Genomic DNA, 18274 nt, shown 5'->3' on the forward strand with positions numbered 1-18274 from the left:
ATGTAAAATAAAGACTATGAACAGAATATAGCAAGCAGTTATTCCTTCACCTCACCGGGTTGTATTGTTCTGAAGGAATTTGGAGCGATCATGTAAAATAGGAACTTGAATGTTTTTTCTATCTTAATGGCACTGCTTGAATAGCATGATTGAGACTCTACCACACAAGGACATGACTGGTGTTGTTTAGTGTAAATGTAAATGAAAGCAGGACATGAGAACTGGTTAGCAGTGATGACCATTACAGAAAAATGTGTAATTAGATGTATATATTTACTTTTCATATCAGAGATAGAGATTTGAGGTGAACTATTTATGTAATGTGTTTATGTTAACTTAATTCATCACATTACATTCACAAATGACAAAAGGGTTCATAAGCAGAACATTGTACATCCCATCTTAAGACCTTACTCAGATGAGAGAATTATTTCATATTCACTCATATATTCCTTAATGAGTGAATACAACATTGTTGAAGTCTGAAGATACTGATTGTCTGTTTACTGTTCATGCATGTATTAATATATGCATTTATAAATACAGGGTGTCATATTCATATGTTTTATGTCAATATTATAGGAATTAAGACATATTTGAATTGAATTCATATTACAAATCAATTCATCCACAAATAGATGCTCTTGGTTCTCTTGTAACAGAAAGTCATACGTTTCTAGAAGGTTGCATGGATGGAGCATGTCTGGGGGAGGAGGAAGGGGTGGAGCACAGGTAGGGTAATGTAGAAGTATGTTAGGTTGTGATTGGTGGAGAGATGGTTGTATTGTTCTCTTTGTCCAATCATTCAAAGAAGTTACTGGCTCCACCCAGGCTCTCTGGTATAAGAAGAGCTTGTAGTTGTAATCTATCCACAACTCCTCCAGGATATCAATCTTATCTGATCAGATCTGATTGTGGACTCCAGAATTCAGTGGAAGATGAACTCTCTCAACCCAACCAAGGACAGTTCTGCTGAACAGGAGGGACCCAAAGAAAATGGTATGTTACTTTCTCTACCTCCTTTCTCGTTTTTATTTCCCTTCTGTCGCATGTTTAATTTCCCTTCTTACTTTACTTATCAAGTTTTAAACTAAGCCGTCCCACTACTTGTCTCAATCTTACCATGTGTGGGTGTGGTATTTCATTTTTTTATTAATTATTTGTCTCCTTTGTGTTGTGTATATATATATATATATATATATATAGATATAGATATAGATATAGATATAGATATAGAGATATAGATATAGATATATATCTCTATATATATTGGTTGGTGGTTAACTTCCTAGATTTTCTAGAGAACGACTTGTTAATGTATGTAATCAAGTTCTACATTTGTACTATATTCCCACCTCTAAACTATATTTCCTTTGTCTTTCTGCAATCCAGTGTTGCATCATCAGCCTGGCTTCCCTGTGCTACCAGCAGCGAATGAACAAAGAAGCGTGGGTAAACCAAAACGACACTGCTGTGATCAGTGTGGACAACACTTCAGCTACATGTCCAAACTTAAAACACATCAGAGAATTCACACTGGAGATAAACCTTATATTTGTGATAAGTGTGGACAACACTTCTCTCAAATGGCCAACCTTAAAACACACCAGAGAATTCACACTGGAGAGAAAACTTATGGATGTGATCAGTGTGGACAACGCTTCTCTCAAATGTCGAGCCTTAAAACACACCAGAGAATTCACACTGGAGATAAACCTTATGGGTGTGATCAGTGTGGACAAAACTTCTCTGTGATGTCCGCCCTTAAAACACACCAGAGAATTCACACTGGTGAGAAACCTTATGGGTGTGATCAGTGTGGACAACACTTCTCTCAGTTGTCCAACCTTAAAACACACCATAAAATTCATACTGGAGAGAAACCGTATGGGTGTGATCAGTGTGGACAACACTTCTCTTTAATGGCCCACCTTAAAACACACCAGAGATTTCACTCTGGAGAGAAACCTTATGGGTGTGATCAGTGTGGACAACACTTCTCCCGAATGTCCAACCTTAAAAGACACCAGAAAAATCACAATGGAGAGCAACCTTATGGATGTGATCAGTGTGGACAACACTTCCCTCTAAGGGCCAGCCTTAAAACACACCAAAAAAAATCACAATGTAGAGAAACCGTATGGGTGTGATCAGTGTGGACAACACGTCTCTCAAATGTCCAGCCTTAAAAGACACCAGAAAATTCACACTGGGGAGAAACCTTATGGGTGTGATCAGTGTGGACAACACTTCTCTCAAATGTCCCACCTTAAAAAACACCAGCAAATTCACACTGGAGAGAAACCTTATGGATGTGATCAGTGTGGACAACACTTTTCTCTAATGGCCCATCTTAAAACACATCAGAGAATTCACACTGGAGAGAAATAATAATTTTGTCAGTGTGGAATTAACTTAACTCAGTTAAGCAGCTTACAATGTCTGGTGTTGAAGCCAGTTAGTACAAATTGCTTTATATCTGTATGCCTTCTGACTTCTTGTATATTCCTGATTGCTGCTATAGATACCATACCTGTCATTATGAAATGTTTAACTTTTTTTTAACATTACACCTAGTTGATATATTGTATTGTTGTGTTATCACTGTATTTGCTGAACATGTCCCATCAATATTTCACTTATGGTACTAAGTAAGTGACAAATTAACCCTTCTTGATTGATTCTTGATTTGTTTCCCCCTCCTTTTTTTCTTGTATGTGGAATTCTCAAGGTAATAATGATAAAATCACAGTAAGTTGGTGTCTGGCGGTTGTGCCAGTTAGTGCACTTTATACTATTTAGTAGTTTAGTTTTCAAATATGTATTATATTTTATCTCGTTATAACGATCATTCAAAGTCATTAGGTGGTGTGTGTGCGCAATATGATGACTGTTTATGTAGGCTGTCTTATTTCTTGTTTGTTATAAACATTTAAAGTTAAGATGCTGCTTGTAATGTGTTGCTTACTGTGTTTCTGGCAATTTAATGTAATCACATGGAAGACATTTGGGGTTAGGGAAGAAATAACATACCTTCTACTTATTTAGAACATATGCCTTAAGGGTGTTGGATAGTGGATTACATCTATTATGTATGTAACTCTGCACCTTATATGTTATACATGCTGCTATTTAGCTATTTTTAACTGTTAACTCAATCCATTGCTATTCTTTAACCATGTACCGTATGTGCTATAGATACCATACTTGTCTTAAATTGGTGTAGCAGCTTTGGTAACTGGCTATTGTTTATTGTATTGACTATTGTTTATACAATGGTATGTTTAACTTATTTTGCATGGATATAGGTCATTTTCTAAAGACAGCCAAACGATCATTTACAAGACAAAAGGAATGTTGCAGTGCAGGTGTGAAGTGTGTGAGGGAGATATTTCTAAAGAACTTGCAATTCTACAGAACACAAGATGTTTGACAAATAAATGACGATGCTGTGATGTACAATAAAGACTATGAACAGAATATAGCAAGCAGTTATCCCTTCACCTCACCAGGTTGTATTTTTCTGAAGGAATTTGGAGCAATCATGTAAAATAGGAACTTGAATGGTTTATCTATCTTAATGGCACTGCTTGAATAGCAAGATTGAGATGAGAGAGACTCTACCACACAAGGACATGACTGGTGTTGTTTAGTGTAAATGTAAATGAAAGCAGGACATGAGAAATGGTTAGCAGTGATGACCATTACAGAAAAAGGTGAAATTAGATGTATATATTTACTTTTCATATCAGAGATAGAGATTTGAGGTGGACTATTTATGTAATGTGTTTATGTCAACTTAATTCATCACATTACATTCACAAATGACAAAAGGGTTAATAAGCAGAACATTGTACATCCCATCTTAAGACCTTACTCAGATGAGAGAATTATTTCATATTCACTCATATATTCCTTAATGAGTGAATACAACATTGTTGAAGTCTGAAGATACTGATTGTCTGTTTACTGTTCATGCATGTATTAATATATGCATTTATAAATACAGGGTGTCATATTCATATGTTTTATGTCAATATTATAGGAATTAAGACATATTTGAATTGAATTCATATTACAAATCAATTCATCCACAAATAGATGCTCTTGGTTCTCTTGTAACAGAAAGTCATACGTTTCTAGAAGGTTGCATGGATGGAGCATGTCTGGGGGAGGAGGAAGGGGTGGAGCACAGGTAGGGTAATGTAGAAGTATGTTAGGTTGTGATTGGTGGAGAGATGGTTGTATTGTTCTCTTTGTCCAATCATTCAAAGAAGTTACTGGCTCCACCCAGGCTCTCTGGTATAAGAAGAGCTTGTAGTTGTAATCTATCCACAACTCCTCCAGGATATCAATCTTATCTGATCAGATCTGATTGTGGACTCCAGAATTCAGTGGAAGATGAACTCTCTCAACCCAACCAAGGACAGTTCTGCTGAACAGGAGGGACCCAAAGAAAATGGTATGTTACTTTCTCTACCTCCTTTCTCGTTTTTATTTCCCTTCTGTCGTATGTTTAATTTCCCTTCTTACTTTACTTATCAAGTTTTAAACTAAGCCGTCCCACTACTTGTCTCAATCTTACTATGTGTGGGTGTGGTATTTCAATTTTTTATTAATTATTTGTCTCCTTTGTGTTGTGTGTATATGTATATATATATATGTGTATATATATATATGTGTGTATATATATATATATATATATATATATATATATATATATATATATATATATATATATATATACACACACAACACAAAGGAGACAAATTATATATATATATATATATATATATATATATATATATATATATATATATATATATATATATATATATATATATATTGGCTGGTGGTTAACTTCCTAGATTTTCTAGAGAACGACTTGTTAATGTATGTAATCAAGTTGTACATGTGTACTATATTCCCACATCTAAACTATATTTCCTTTGTCTTTCTGCAATCCAGTGTTGCATCATCAGCCTGGCTTCCCTGTGCTACCTGCAGCGAATTAACAAAGAAGCGTGGGTAAACCAAAACGACACTGCTGTGATCAGTGTGGACAACACTTCTGTTACATGTCCAAACTTAAAACACATCAGAGAATTCACACTGGAGATACACCTTATATTTGTGATAAGTGTGGACAACACTTCTCTCAAATGTCCAGCCTTAAAAGACACCAGAAAATTCACACTGGGGAGAAACCTTATGGATGTGATCAGTGTGGACAACGCTTCTCTCAAATGTCCAGCCTTAAAACACACCAGAGAATTCACACTGGAGATAAACCTTATGGGTGTGATCAGTGTGGACAACACTTCTCTGTGATGTCCGCCCTTAAAACACACCAGAGAATTCACACTGGAGAGAAACCTTATGGGTGTGATCAGTGTGGACAACCCTTCTCTCAAATGTCCCACCTTAAACACCAGAAAATTCACACTGGAGAGAAACCTTATGGATGTGATCAGTGTGGACAACACTTTTCTCTAATGGCCCACTTTAAAACACATCAGAGAATTCACACTGGAGAGAAATAATAATTTTGTCAGTGTGGAATTAACTTCACTCAATTAAGCAGCTTACAATGTCTGGTGTTGAAGCCAGTTAGTACAAATTGCTTTATATCTGTATGCCTTCTGACTTCTTGTATATTCCTGATTGCTGCTATAGATACCATACCTGTCATTATGAAATGTTTAACTTTTTTTTTAACATTACACCTAGTTGATATATTGTATTGTTGTGTTATCACTGTATTTGCTGAACATGTCCCATCAATATTTCACTTATTGTACTAAGTAAGTGACAAATAAACCCTTCTTGATTGATTCTTGATTTGTTTCCCCCTCCTTTTTTTCTTGTATGTGGAATCTCGTTATAACGATCATTCAAAGTCATTAGGTGGTGTGTGTGCGCAATATGATGACTGTTTATGTAGGCTGTCTTATTTCTTGTTTGTTATAAACATTTAAAGTTAAGATGCTGCTTGTAATGTGTTGCTTACTGTGTTTCTGGCAATTTAATGTAATCACATGGAAGACATTTGGGGTTAGGGAAGCAATAACACACCTTGTACTTATTTAGAACATATGCCTTAAGGGTGTTGGATAGTGGATTACATCTATTATGTATGTAACTATGCACTGTATATGTTATATACCTGCTGCTATTTTGCTATTTTTTAACTGTTAACTCAATCCATTGCTATGTTTTAACCATGCACTGTATGTGCTATAAATACCATACCTGTAATAGGTATAGCAGCTTTGGTAACTGGGTATTGTTTACTGTATTGGCTATTGTTTATACAATGGTATGTTTAACTTCATACACCTAGTGGTTGTATTGCATTGTTGGGTTAACCATGTATTTGCTGAACATGTCCCATCAACATTTCACTTATTGTACTAAGTGAGTGACAAATAAACCCTTCTTGAGTGATTCTTGAATTTTAAAGGTAATAATGATAAATTCACAGTAAATTGGTGTCTGGCGGTGCCGCTAGTTAGTGCACAAACATTATATTGGCTAAATGTTTGGCTCAGAAGTAGCAAACTTTCATGGCACTTTGATCATGAAGCTCTCAGATGGCTCCCTTTCCCCTAACTAGTGCATGTATACATGTAAGTAACTTTTAACATTCCAAAATGTTCTTCTGGAAACAAACTATGACAGTTGTACACACGCCAGGGCCACCTGGTGAGACATTGACACATCTAAGTGTAATCAATGACCACATTTGCATGGATATATGTCATTTTCTAAAGACAGCCAAGCGATCATTTAGAAGAAAAAAGGAATGTTGCAGTGCAGGTGTGAAGTGTGTGAGGGAGATATTTTATATTTATTGTATGATGTACAATAAAGACTATGAACAGAATATAGCAAGCAGTTATTCCTTCACCTCACCAGGTTGTATTGTTCTGAAGGAATTTGGAGCAATCATGTCAAATAGTAACTTGAATGGTTTATCTATCTTAATGGCGCTGCTTGAATAGCAAGATTGATATGAGAGAGACTCTACCACACAAGGACATGACTAGTGTTGTTTAGTGTAAATGTAAATGAAAGCAGGACATGAGAAATAGTTAGCAGTGATGACCATTACAGAAAAAAGGTGAAATTAGATGTATATATTTACTTTTCATTATCAGAGATAGAGATTGAGGTGAACTATGTGTTTATGTTAACTTAATTCATCACATTACATTCACAAATGACACAAGGGCTAATAAGCACAAAATTGTGCAACCGACGAGATATATATATATCGTCGGTTTTACTGCCTCCCCCTGGCCAGCCGGGGCGCCTGATGGAGGGGAAAGGAACTGGTTGGAATAACGTGTTCCTTCCACGCGCTACGTCCAACCAACCAGGGAAACTCTCCCGTGTCAGGTGATAAGAAGGTCAGTTGGCTCTCATGCATTGAAGGAGTCATGAGCTCGGCCCTGGCCTCCCTAGATTGGCAGAGGGAGTGTAGTGCCCAGGATTACATAGAGATTGGCACTGGGTGTAAAAAATAGGGTTACAAAATCGTGGGATAAAAAATTGGGGGAAAAAAAACATCAAGTCGGTTTTAACATTACAAAAACAAAAAAAAAAACATTTATTTTAGACCTGTAGTATCAAATATGATACAAACACTTTTGACATTATAAAAAACAAACTCAAATGCTACATTTTGAGAGCTCATAAGTGCATTCAAGTTATCCAACACTTATTTCAAAATATTAGTAAAGATATACTAGGAAAACTTACCCGAACTGCTTAAAAAATAATTGTTTGTTAGTAGTGCATCAACCTCTCCTGTTTAGTTGATGGCAGCCATTTTGGGTCAGACCACCTGAGGCTCTCTAACTACCTGCAGTGCAAATGGTATGGTCCAGGGGGAAGTGGGGATGTGTCAGATATGATACAACAGGTTCTTGGTCCAAGTATTGATTACACTGATTTATTAAAAAATCTGTGTATCATATATGATACGTTTGGTGACATGGGGTTAAAGTGGTTAAACTCTAAAATGACAGATGCTTTCCTTGTCTTAATGCAGGGGTTCCCAAACTGTGGTGCGTGCACCCCTCCAGGGGGTGCGTGACCTGAAAAGCCTATGGCGGTTCTATGGTGTTATTTTACTAATAAATAGGGGGGGGGGGGTGCGTCATCTAGGTCAGGAGGTAGCAAGGGGTGCACAGCTAAATAAGTTTGGGAACCGCTGTCTTAATGGACTAAAGTATATTAGATTCCAATATTGTGTTGTCAGATTTCAGATTATGTAAATGCTCCCCTCTTGTGATTGGGTGAGAGAGAGAGAGAGAGAGAGAGAGAGAGAGAGAGAGAGAGAGAGAGAGAGAGAGAGAGAGAGAGAGAGAGAGAGAGAGAGAGAGAGAGCGCGAGCACATCAACAGACAGGACCACAGTCACGGTTTCATTTCATTCAGAGATTGCCTCACAGATATAGATAAGGCAACAAAACATTACAGGAATTTGCTCTGAGTTCACCCATTTCCCCCTACAGAATGGGTGGAGAGTATGGAGAGAAAGAACTGAGAGAGAGAGAGAGAGAGAGAGAGGCTATACAGTCGTTTCATCAGGGAGCAGAGAGAAAGGGCATTTAATCTCCATCTCACGAGTCGGACACCTTTAATAGATCTCTCATTTCAAATAGCGGGGACAGAGGAGTGGGCAGAACAAGAACAACTCTCGACCGGCGGTCCGCTCAGTGACAATAACAAGAGAGCGAGCCTGTTACTTTCCCCTCTGACACGGTGGTCCCTCCACGCTGCTCCCTCGGCAAAAGACCATTGCAAGGCGTTATGTGGCAGATATACGTTATGTTGCCCCTTCCTTCACAGGTGTCACCAGCAATACTAATTAAGGCTCTGTTCCATTTAGTGTGGCATAGTGGTTGTCTTATTTTAAACGGCCCCCATAACTCTGAGAGTGTACAAATGGAACCAAATGGACCAGAGTTACACACCCACCATAAGGGGCCATTTGGGAACCAAAATGTAGTGTTTCTAGTGAGCCAACATGCACGATATCAGCACCCTGACCAGACTGGAACAGCGCCTTCATTAGCATCATTGGTAACACCTGTGAAGGAAGTAAGTAAAGGCCCAATTTCTTTTATTGGCCCGTTGGGCAGGTCGGTGCAGTTTGGGGAATCTGTTGCAAGTTGTGGACTGGCCTAAGCCCATTAAGGCTAGCCTGGCATGCCCAGACTAATATCACTGCGTAGACATTTAGTCTGGAATCTTTGTGTGAAACCTGCATTCCCGAGGGCAAATTAAAAAAAATGCCTCTGGTGATAAACCCGCTCCTAACCCGCATACTGGGCCCTGATTGGTCCCTCACAACTTCGGAGGGAGAGCAATCAAATCTCTGTTGAGAGGAGCCAGACCTAATCTGCAGAGGGCAATTTTTTTTTGCAATGGCAGATTCGTCTGGAACCAGGCTACATTAAGACCTGAGGCCGAATCTACAAATGCCTCCTAAATCAGTAGTTCTCAAACCTTTTTTGTGTCAAGGACCCCCAACATATGTATTTCGCAGCGGACCCCGGTTTGATTTTTTTTTTGTGCCAGGGAAGAGAAGATTTGTGTTAAAAAATGCAAAATGATTCAAACAAGACTTTTCAAAAAACTGTTCAAAGATAGCAGGTGTACTAGCTTGAAGCGTGGCATGAAGTGATGAGCTGTGAGCTTGTATATCTGCTATTGTTGAGAACTACTGTTTTCTGAAAGTTTTCTGAAAAATGTATGTTGCTATATATATATATAATAGTGTAGTGGAGTAATATTTGACCAAGAGTATCTATACCTTGATTCATATTTGACTAGGAGTATATACTCCGACTCAAGTTCTGGGGTTGAGTACTTTGTCCACCACTGTTCTTCCCTTGACCCTCTTCCAGTGATTTTTTTCCTGTACAGTGACTCAGCTTTTTCTTCCTGTACAGTCTGTGGAATATTTTTCAAAAGTCATTGACTCGTCGGGTTATGGCCTCCGCCTGACAGCACACCAATAACTGTCAGAAAGAAAGAGTGGGATGTCTCTCAGTGATGCAGTGGCCGCAGTCATGTTTTTACTCTTACACATAACTTATTTCTTGTTTGGATTTCCATAAAGTTGAATGTGTTTTTCTTTCCCCCATGTAAAGCGACTTTGAGACTCTCGAGATATTCATTGATGATTAACGCACGAGATGCACAAAAGAAAATGCTAGACAAAAACAAAACAAAAAAAACTGTCCTTCCTTGAGCGAGGCAGCTCAATTTCTATGGAAGTCCGCTAGTGTTTCCCTTTGTTTCCTTGCCGAAAGTAGCTGATCTACAAGCTCACACCAAAAGGACCACTTCACCCATTTTCAACCTACAATTGTTCCTCACTAATGCTCATTGCAAGATGGCACCATTAGTGTCGACTTTCTGTGTGTCTCAGAAGAGGGACTACCAGTGCAACAGCGGCATTATTCCATCGATGGCTTTTTAAAAATATTTGAGAAATGTTATTCATCAGCGAAACAATCGACTTACTGTAAGTATAATGTTATACTGCGTGCATAGTCTCGCGTAGCCAGACCCCACAGAAAATGAAAAACAGCGACCTCTGCTTTTCTGATATTCTGTGGAGTCTGGCAGGAGTATAATGTTAGACTAGAGCGCAGGGAAACACCGGTTTCATGTCTGCCTATAGCGCATCACTTCCGGTTGGTGCGACCATGTTTTCATTCCCACTAACAATATTTCTACACGGAACACTAACACCACTTCTCCCAGAGAACATGGATGGTTTTGGTTATAAGCCCACTTGTTTCTATGATGAAAGAGTAATTTAAAATGTGAATATCTTTCCGTGGTTTTGTCCGCTCCGAGGACGCTATTGTTAAATTAGTTTCGGCTAGTTTCGAGGGGGGGAGGGTGGATCATGGTGGATGGACACGTGAATCCCGCCCACTACATTTGATTGGGTAAAGCGCGGCCCACTTCCTGATCTGAAGGCACGCCCACTTTTAGCCAATGCGCACTGGTTAGGACGAACCGCTCCGACAGATTCCACCGCAGGTCGGAATCTGTTCTTGAGAGATTACTGCGTGCACAACAGTGTCGTCTGCAATAAAAGTTAAAATAGCAGATCTACAATCCGGAGTGAACATGGATTCAAATGCGTACAGCTCGCCTGCTACACGGGAGTACAACAGTGGTGGAAAGTAACTAAGAACATGTACTTAAGTACAATTTTGAGGTATTTGTACTTTACTTGAGTATTTCCAATATCCAATACTTTCACTTCTACTCCACTACATCTCAGAGGCAAATATTGTACTTTTACTCCACTACAATGATTTGAAAACTTTACTTACTTTTCAGATATAAATCATTATATTATAAAATATACATTAACTAGCCTGGTAAACCCTCCCTCCGGAAATTTAATTTCCATTTGATTTCAGGAGAGTCTGGCCTGATCGCCCATTCTGCCATATTGGCTGTGGGCTGGAGTTGGGCGGGAGTAATACCGTTGACTGACAACCCCTTCAGCCAATGATCGTTGTTCCCCTCCAGCCAATCAGCAGACCTCCAGACTAATGTGACGCAACAGGACTTTTGAGACGGCCATGCCCAAAATAGGTTGCCTTATTCGGATACATGCGTGGCACTGCCCGCCCCTCCCGGTTCTCTAATTTTTTTATTTTTAAATAGGCTTTGTCATGATTAATTGACCACATATATGAAGTTAAACAACTAAATTCTATCCAAACTATATCTTAAAAGTAAATTCCGTGCCTCAAAAAAGAAGTTTGAGAGCGTTTTAAAAGCGAAAGTAAAAAGTGTAACTGGCCACAGAAACAATGGCGGATCGTTCCATTTTTGTCGGCTGCACTCGGTCCCATTCGGGCTCACTCGTACTCGCCACCTGATTGGCCAACTGTCGCTGTCAATCACAGAACGATAAGCGACGACGCTGATAGGCTCGCTTAGTTGGTAATTCCACTAGAAACCCCCACAATGGGCAATCAGGCCAGACTCACTCCTGGAATCAAATGGAAATGAGATTTCCGGAGGGAGGGTTTACCAGGCTATACATTAACCACTTTAGCCCTATTTTATACATAGGCTATTTGAAAATAGCTGATTTAGCAGATCTGCTATATTCAAACATTTTAGTACTATTACTTTTGATGCTTTAAGTACATTTTGATGCCAATACTTTTGTACTTTTACTCAAGTACATTTTGAATTCTGGACATCTACTTGTAACAGAGTACACTATATTGCAGTATTGGTACTTTTACTTAAGTAAATCATTTGAGTACTTTTTCCACCACTGAGTACAACGTATACCGAACGACGCCTCCGTATGACAACAGCAGGACTTCCAGCTGGGCCACCAATCTGCCACCATCCAGCTTGCGCCCCCCCCCCCCCCTCAAGTCCCCGACCCATCCGCCCCGCCCCCCTCACTGAAACACCACCACCACCAACACAACACAGACACTTAATTAGAATAGATGGACACGACTGGCGAGTGGCGTTCTGTCATCTGTCAAGCCTCCCCAGGTGTGTGACACACACACACACACACACTGGAAATAATTGCTTTCTCTTTCGATGACGACACACCTGGACCAGTGGTTCTCAAACGTTTTCATGTCAAGGACCCCCGTCTCCCCCATATTGATATATATATATTTATTCGGACACCCATCTGAAAATGTTGTGCCAGGGACTCCCATAAGGGAATTATGGTTAATTGTCATTCCAAAAGTTTCAACATGTTTTTAAGATTTTTCAAAATGTTGAAAAAAAAAACAGCCACGGCTACTTTCGAAGAGCTGAAGCTCCGCATTTTGCGGGGGCCCGCCTGGAACCTCCTCTGAGGGCCCCATGGGGGTTGCCTGGGAGGGACCCTACTTTGGGAACCACGGACCTTGAGGTGCTGGAGAGGACGCTCTGGCCAATTATGTTTAAAGAGGTGGTGCCATGGTTTTGCACTTTTTCTGTTTTTCATGTGTCTATGAGGTTGATAGAACTTCATTAAGCCCCCTGTTTTTATGGTGTTTTATGTCTTCTCTGACTATTTGGAGTTTCTACCCGGAGGCTGAAACCTTGAGGGTCAAACGTGCCAATAGAAAAACAGCCCTTTAGTGACATAGTAAAAATATACCCTCCCCCTCATTATCATAACACAAAAGGTGTGGGCAAGAGGAGGAGGAGGGACTAGGACAGGTGGGTGGTGCTAAGGTGGTGGAGGAGGTGCTAAGGTGAGAACCAGGTATACTTAATGAACTGGAGGCGTGTCCACATAAAAACATAATTTTAACAATTTCTGTACACTTTTTTGAAAAAAATCTTCCTCACCCCGTCTTTAAGTATAGATGTTTGGCCAAACCGGATGCACCATGGTGGATTTGCGCTCCTACACTCTTATTTTCCCTATTTTGGTGATTAACCACTAAAACCCCTGTAGTCTTAAGGCCTTTGCAGACAGGTTGCGATTTTCCGCACAGAAAAAACGGACAATATCATTTTTTAAATGAACACATGGTTCTCAATGACCTCATGCACACCCCGTGCGGCGATGCGATGCCGCGATGTGTTTTTTTGGTAGCACTTTACAATAATGACCCGTTATAAAGCATTTATAAACGTGTATAAGTAGTTTGTAAACTATTAACAAATCATTAACAACCTGTTTGTTGACATTTGTAAATGATTACTAAAACCTTTATAACTACAGTTACAAATCATTTGTAAAGTATTAGTAAGTAGTGAACTATTCATGAATAAGCCATTTATATACATCTGTAAAAGATTATTAAATCATTTGTAATGACCCATTCTAAAGCATTTATAAACGTTTATAAGCAGTTTGTAGACTATTAACAAATCATTAACAACCTGTTTATTGACATTCATAAATGATTACTAAAACCTTTATAACTACGGTTACAAATCATCTATAAAGGTATTAGTAACTATTCATGAATAAGCCATGTATAATACATCTGTAAATGATTATTAAATCATTTGTAACTGATGTTACATAATATATACAAGCTATTGGTAGCTTGTTCATGTTTAACATATGCTTTGTTAAACATTCCTAAAGTATCTATAAATCCTTAGTACATGTTATTATGTGCCCTATAGTAAAGTGAAGACAGTTCATCATTTATGACTGTCTGTTAATGTGGACTTTCTCCTTACCTGTTGCAAACTACCTGGCTTTCATGAATGCAGACACCAAACAATTACTAGAATTATCATTCATGTTAAGCAAATGATGCGTAAGACATTCGTAAAGAGTATGTAAACCATTTCTGGTGTTAGGGACCAAAAAAGTCACTACCAAGTACTACCAATCAACTCTAAATTGCCTGAAACGTACTCCTAACAGGTTTTTGGGGGGACGATTTTGGCCTCCACACTCAGTGATTATTTCGGATTTAACTTTCGTTTCGGTGGTGACCAACTTTCGTTTCGGTAGTTTGATTACAAAATGTAAGTTGTGTAAAAAATAATCTGACTATACTAAGTTGTTATTTGTTTGTTTAAGTCAGGCTATACTCTACTCAGAGTCATAAGTTTACAAAATGTACTAAAGTACTGTGAACGTCTGTGCGGTCTTCATCACTGAAAATAACGTACATGTAAACTGATGTCATGTGCAGTTGGGGTGAAGAAACACAACCATTTCACTCCTAATAATACCTATTTGATTTGACATCCTGACTTGCTGCTGTAGCTGAGGCTTGAACCTGTTGGAATCTGCGGTTCTGAAACGTTTTGTTGTCAACCCCCCAAATTGACATGTATTTGGGTAGTGGACCCCAATGTTAAAAGATGTAGTGTCAGGGCCCCCCATGAAAAATATTTATATTTATGCTGTAACACATTTTTTTTTAAAGTTATTTGTCTTGTTTGTTGTTCAAGTCAAAGCACCAGGAAGGCTGTACTTGTCAGCCATCTGTTAGCTCAATGGGTTGAGACGCAGTATTCATGATCCAGAGGCCATGAGTTCAAATCCCATTGATGTCTTTCCTATGATTCTTTCCTTTGCAGACTGGCTTCCAGAAGATCAACTGAAAACTACCAGGAAGGCTGTACTTGTCAGCCATCTGTTAGCTCAATGGGTTGAGACGCAGTATTCATGATCCAGAGGCCATGAGTTCAAATCCCATTGATGTCTTTCCTATGATTCTTTCCTTTGCAGACTGGCTTCCAGAAGATCAACTGAAAAGTACCAGGAAGGCTGTACTTGTCAGCCATCTGTTAGCTCAATGGGTTGAGACGCAGTATTCATGATCCAGAGGCCATGAGTTCAAATCCCATTGATGTTTTTCCTATGATTCTTTCCTTTGCAGACTGGCTTCCAGAAGATCAACTGAAAAGTACCAGGATGGCTGTACTTGTCAGCCATCTGTTAACTCAATGGGTTGAGACGCAGTATACATGATCCAGAGGCCATGAGTGTCTTTACTGTGATGCTTCCCTTTGCAGACTAACTTCTAGAAAAACAAGTTAAAACCACCAGAAAACCTGTAACTCTCATCCAACAGCATAGCTCAACTGGTAGAGCGTCTGTCCAATGACTTGACTTGACTTGAGTGGGTTCGGTTCCCACTCGAGTCAAGTGTCCCCGGTAACTTGGGGCAACGGATAAATTGACTGATATCCTTAGTGATGCTTCCCTTTGCAGATTAACTTCTAGAAAAACAAGTTAAAACCATCAGGAAACCTGTAACTCTCAGCCAACAGCATAGCTCAACTGGTAGAGCGTCTGTCCAATAACATGACTTGACTTGACTTGAGTGGGTTCGATTCCCACTTGAGTCAATTGTCCCCGGTAACTTGGGGCAACGGATAAATTGACTGATATCCTTAGTGATGCTTCCCTTTGCAGACTAACTTCTAGAAAAACAAGTTAAAACCACCAGGAAACCTGTAACTTTCAGCCTACAGCATAGCTCAACTGGTAGAGCGTCTGTCCAATAGCATGACTTGACTTGACTTGAGTGGGTTCGATTCCCACTTGAGTCAAGTGTCCCCGGTATCTTGGGGCAACGGATAAATTGACTGATATCCTTAGTGATGCTTCCCTTTGCAGACTAACTTCTAGAAAACAAGTTAAAACCACCAGGAAACATGTAACTCTCAGCCAACAGCATAGCTCGACTGGTAGAGCATCTGTCCAATAACATGACTTGACTTGACTTGAGTGGGTTCGATTCCCACTCGAGTCAAGTGTCCCAGGTAACTTGGGGCAACGGATAAATTGACTGATATCCGTAGAATAACTTGTAGGAGTGTGCTGGTTCAAATCCAGTACAACCACTCCTACAAGTTATTCTACGGATATCAGTCAATTTATCCGTTGCCCCAAGTTACCTGGGACACTTGACTCGAGTGGGAATCGAACCCACTCAAGTCAAGTCAAGTCATGTTATTGGACAGACGCTCTACCAGTCGAGCTATGCTGTTGGCTGAGAGTTACAGGTTTCCTGGTGGTTTTAACTTGTTTTCTAGAAGTTAGTCTGCAAAGGGAAGCATCACTAAGGATATCAGTCAATTTATCCGTTGCCCCAAGATACCGGGGACACTTGACTCAAGTGGGAATCGAACCCACTCAAGTCAAGTCAAGTCATGTTATTGGACAGACGCTCTACCAGTTGAGCTATGCTGTAGGCTGAGAGTTACAGGTTTCCTGGTGGTTTTAACTTGTTTTTCTAGAAGTTAGTCTGCAAAGGGAAGCATCACTAAGGATATCAGTCAATTTATCCGTTGCCCCAAGTTACCGGGGACACTTGACTCGAGTGGGAATCGAACCCACTCAAGTCAAGTCAAGTCATGTTATTGGACAGACGCTCTACCAGTTGAGCTATGCTGTTGGCTGAGAGTTACAGGTTTCCTGATGGTTTTAACTTGTTTTTCTAGAAGTTAGTCTGCAAAGGGAAGCATCACTAAGGATATCAGTCAATTTATCCGTTGCCCCAAGTTACCGGGGACACTTGACTCGAGTGGGAATCGAACCCACTCAAGTCAAGTCAAGTCATGTTATTGGACAGACGCTCTACCAGTTGAGCTATGCTGTTGGCTAAGAGTTACAGGTTTTCTGGTGGTTTTAACTTGTTTTTCTAGAAGTTAGTCTGCAAAGGGAAGCATCACAGTAAAGACACCAGTGGGATTTGAACTCATGGCCTCTGGATCATGTATACTGCGTCTCAACCCATTGAGTTAACAGATGGCTGACAAGTACAGCCTTCCTGGTAGTTTTCAGTTGATCTTCTGGAAGCCAGTCTGCATAGGAAAGAATCATAGGAAAGACATCAATGGGATTTGAACTCATGGCCTCTGGATCTTGAATACTGCGTCTCAACCCATTGAGCTAACAGATGGCTGACAAGTACAGCCTTCCTGGTACTTTTCAGTTGATCTTCTGGAAGCCAGTCTGCAAAGGAAAGAATCATAGGAAAGACATCAATGGGATTTGAACTCATGGCCTCTGGATCATGAATACTGCGTCTCAACCCATTGAGCTAACAGATGGCTGACAAGTACAGCCTTCCTGGTACTTTTCAGTTGATCTTCTGGAAGCCAGTCTGCAAAGGAAAGAATCATAGGAAAGACATCAATGGGATTTGAACTCATGGCCTCTGGATCATGAATACTGCGTCTCAACCCATTGAGCTAACAGATGGCTGACAAGTACAACCTTCCTGGTGCTTTGACTTGAACAACAAACAAGACAAATAACTTTTAAAAAATGTGTTACAGCATATATATAAATCTTTTTCATGGGGGGCCCTGACACTACATCTTTTCACATTGGGGTCCACTGCCCAAATACATGTCAATTTGGGGGGTTGACAACAAAACGTTTCAGAACCGCAGATTCCAAGGAAACAGCTGTAGGTGAATGGATAGAGTCACTGACTAGTGAGCCGCAGGTAACAGGTTCAAGCCTCAGCTACAGCAGCAAGTCAGGATGTCAAATCAAATAGGTATTATTAGGAGTGAAATGGTTGTGTTTCTTCACCCCAACTGCACATGACATCAGTTTACATGTACGTTATTTTCAGTGATGAAGACAAACCGCAGTGAAATGGTTGTGTTTCTTCACCCCAACTGCACATGACATCAGTTTACATGTACGTTATTTTCAGTGATGAAGACAAACCGCACAGACGTTCGCTGTACTTTAGTACATTTTGTAAACTTATGACTCTGAGTAGAGTATAGCCTGACTTAAACAAACAAATAACAAC

This window comes from Gymnoscopelus microlampas (assembly GCF_963454915.1).
Source record: "Gymnoscopelus microlampas genome assembly, chromosome: 11".
NCBI classification, from domain to species: Eukaryota; Metazoa; Chordata; class Actinopteri; order Myctophiformes; family Myctophidae; genus Gymnoscopelus; species Gymnoscopelus microlampas.